This window comes from Pteropus vampyrus, unplaced genomic scaffold, assembly GCF_000151845.1.
Source record: "Pteropus vampyrus isolate Shadow unplaced genomic scaffold, Pvam_2.0 Scaffold68, whole genome shotgun sequence".
Lineage (NCBI taxonomy): Eukaryota > Metazoa > Chordata > Mammalia > Chiroptera > Pteropodidae > Pteropus > Pteropus vampyrus.
In genome coordinates, this window is record NW_011888849.1 from 701,716 (window position 1) to 705,684 (window position 3,969).

Consider the following 3,969-nt stretch of genomic DNA (forward strand, 5'->3'; position numbering starts at 1 on the left):
ATCAAGAACTTTTGCTCATCAAAGGATACTATCAAGAAAATGAAAAATAACCTATAGAATAAGAGAAAATACTTGCAAATCATATATCTAATAAGAGAGTAATATCTAGATTCTATAAATAACTAAAACTCAACAAAAAAACAGTGAAACAACCCAATGCAAAAATAGGCAAAAGACTTGAATAGACAGTTCTCCAGAGGAGATGTCAAAATGATCAATAAGCCCACGAAAAGATGCACAATATAATTAGTCATTAGAGAAATCAAAGCTACAATGAGAAACCACTTCACACGTGGTAATGGCTATAATTTTTTTAAAATTCCCACCCCCCAACAGAAAATAGCAAGTGTTGGTAAGGTAGAGAAGGTAGAATGTAAAATGGTGGCTGATATGGAATACAGTTCAGTGGTTTCTCAAAAGATTAAACATAGAACTCCCAAATGACCCAACAATTACACTCCAAGGTACATATCAAAAGAATTAAAAGCAGGGACTCTAATAGAAACTTGTATAGGGACTTCAATATTGTGTTCACACTTGTATTCATAGCTTCATTATTCACAATAGCCAAAAGGTAGAAACAACCCAAGTGTCTGCCAACAGATGAAGGGATAACCAAAATGTATACATACAATGAATATTAATCAGCCATTAAAAGGATACGAGCTGGGACACATTGGCATGTAGATGGTCTTCTGAGCCCTGGAAATGGCTGAGAGTGTAGGTAGCAAGAACACCCAGGCCCAACCCTGCAGACCACCGGGAGCCTGAGAACGCACAGACTCTGAAGAAGAGAGAAAACTGAGTGTGGTGTCACGGAAGCCAAGACAGACTAGTGACCTTACCCCAGAATTCTAACAATTCACTGTCCATTGACTTGGTATGACTTCAGCTGCTACTTAATTTTTGTCATGTGAGAAGACATCATTTAATAGGGTAATACTTCTGGTCATGAATGGAACATTTTCAACAACACAATTTATTGTCAGAAGTGGTGCTAAGTAGAATAGGATGCAGAAGGACATTATTAAATAAAAAATAAATCTAGACTTAGGAGAGACTTTTATTCAAAAAGATTATTGCAAAGGGGAAAGGGACTATCGCAATAGAGGAGGAGGATGCTTGCAACAGGGAGAAACTGCAAGTGTCAGGGTCAAGCAAATAAGGGTTTTATTTTATAAAGAGGTGTGAATAAGGCTAGAAAGAATGGACTATGGAGAAATGGAATGAAAGGGTGGCGTGATCAGAATCAGACAGTAGTAGAATGAGAGTATTTTATGCTGAGGTCAGTCTGTTTGCAGGTTCAGGCTGACAGTGGGCCGAAGTTCATGGGTTTGGAAAAAGGGAAGAAGCGTAGCCAAAATTTAGTTAACAAGCATTTTGTTCCAATTCATCAATGGGGATGAGCAGTACAGCTCATCATTTGTGAGGCAAAGAATGGAAATTTGGAGTCTGTGTCTAGCTTTGTCATAGGTTAAACATGGGACATCTGAGTCATATGGGAAAAAGTGGTTCTTTGCAGCAAGCTGTTTTCCAGAACACAAAAATAGGTAGATCCTTTAATTTTCACTATTTTCCAGGATCAAAGGGCTCAGGTAAAATTCAATATTGTCAGCATGCTCTGGGATGTCAGTTTCATCCCCCACAGTCTGGATGACACCTCAGCCAGCATAAATATTTCTGCCTACGGACTACTTCTTGCTTCGCCCAGGCCGTGACACTTCTAAGCCCCCTTTCTTGAGTGTTTGTTTAAGACTTTGGTTCCTGCCTTGAAGGAATCCTCATACCTGACTTACCAGGCGCCCACCTTATCCCCAAGAGATGCATCCAAGATAGCCTAACAATCTCTGCTTCCAAGCCACCACCTCTGTAGCTCAGTTCTGAGGACAACGGACCACCTTGGACTTTTGCATCCTAGGGGCTGAATTCAGCTCACAAAAGTATTTTGTTCCAAGTGGTCTTTTGCTTTGATTTTTAGCTTGAATTAGATGCTAATATTAAAAATCAGAATAGTGAATCTAAAAATCCAGAATTCTATCTTCTCTGGAAAAATGAATTGCTCTAGCAAGTCAAGCCTGCATTTCTGTTGTATGCCTCCTATGTTATTTAACAACATTCCTGACAATAAAATGTGGTTTTGAAAAAGTCCTATTTATGATCCAGGTATTACTTATGGTGCTGTTGCTTTGATTCAGCTAAAGTAAAGAGAGGGATGAGCTCTCTATCTCTTGTTTACCACTGTTTTTCTATTCAGTCATTTATGTTATTTGTGTGTGTTTACGTATTTTTTAAAAATCCTACCACCAATTATCACCTTCAGTACAACTAATCAAAGAGTTTTACTTTCAGGGAATATGTTAATTAAGGCATCATTTAGGAAAATTGCTTACTATTTACGTCTAACTGCCTACCACATAGTAATGATGACGTGTATCTTTAAATATGTAGCAGACCCAGTTCACTGGACATTTTACTTGATTATACCAGCACACTCTCTACCTGGTTAACTTGTGTTCCTAAATTATAAAATCATGTGATATGGTCAACTTCTACTTGGTGCTTGCTTATACCTTATAAGAAAAAGAAGCTCTGGGTCATTGTCGAATATGGCAGGCCTAGGAGGATATACCTCCCTTCCCTTGTGATGCAAAGTCAGTGCAATTTGTAGCACAGAGTTAAACCTGTGGTTTAACCATTTTGAACATGAACATGAAGTCTTCCGTCTCCCAAGTGTTTCCTCTTTTCCTTCTCTCAGGGCTAGGAGCTCCTCCGTGGTATTTCCATAGCCTTCTGGAACTATCCGTATCACTGCCCACAACACTGTAGCATAATGACCTATTTTTGTGTCTGTGTCCCACCTAGAGCTTGAACCTTGATGCAGGGGATTATATCTTTTCCATTATTATAGGCCCAGGCCAGACAGTCCTTGAAGATGGATCCAGAGATATAGTATCTATCAACCTTAATTATTCTCATGAGTCTCTCCACTTTGCACATTGCTGAGTGAGGCATGAAATCTTTATACCCATAGATATTAAATGACAAAAAATTAGAGCATCAGTTTTCCGGAAATATTTAGTGTTTCTGGTCTCTGCTTCTCATCTCATCTGACCTGGTAAGTGTCTCCCTATCTTTTAATCACAAAGCTCTTTATCCACAACTGCCTCCAAGAGGGGTTTTATAGACATCCTGTCTCGGTTCTCGCCTCCTGGGAACAGACCTAAAAATGGCAATCAATTCATTTGACTAATTGGCATATTGCTGTCTTTCCATTTTGCTTCCAAGTGTTCACCTAATCACAATAATCGTGCTCTGGCATCCTCCTCCAGGCACTCACACAAGCAAGTGACTGACCTGGCAAAAGATGGCTATTAGACTGTGTCTCTATTCATGGACTGAACAGAGGTTGTGGACCTGCCTTCTGCCAGATCCTGGCTTTTAAATGTATAAGAAGTACAAGCTGACCTTGCCAAGTTTTCAAGGCCTGGGCGCTTTCAGTACTTTGGGTGCTGACTAGAGTCTTTCTCAATACTTACAGAGCCCCTTGTCTGCCTCCATCTCAGTGCTTACAGGAAATTTGTCTTTGACTATGTAAGCATTTATGTGGCATAATTTCCAAGGCCCCAGGAAATCCCACCTATCTACTCCCCAACCTATTCTGTCACACCTGAAATTGCTTTAATTGCCAACACTTCCATTTACCAGTTGGAGTCAAAGTTTTCAAAATCTCTAGGAAGAGTTAAATTTTTAAGTATAAACTTTCTATTGAAGTATAACATACATACATAAAAATGCACAAATCATAGGTGTAAATGAACCATTCATGTACTGAATGCCAGGATTAAGAACATTCCCAGTCTACAGCCATGCTACCCTGAACGAGCCTGATCCTGTCTGGTCTCACGAGCTAAGCAGGGGCAGGCCTGGTTAGTACTTGGATGGGAGACCACCTAGGAAGACCAGGTGCTG

General features: G+C 39.8%; 1 pseudogene; it reads left to right on the top strand.

Annotated features, from left to right (window-relative positions):
• The first annotated feature begins 3,856 nt into the window (after positions 1-3,856).
• On the top strand, positions 3,857-3,969 carry LOC111740800 (annotated as a pseudogene).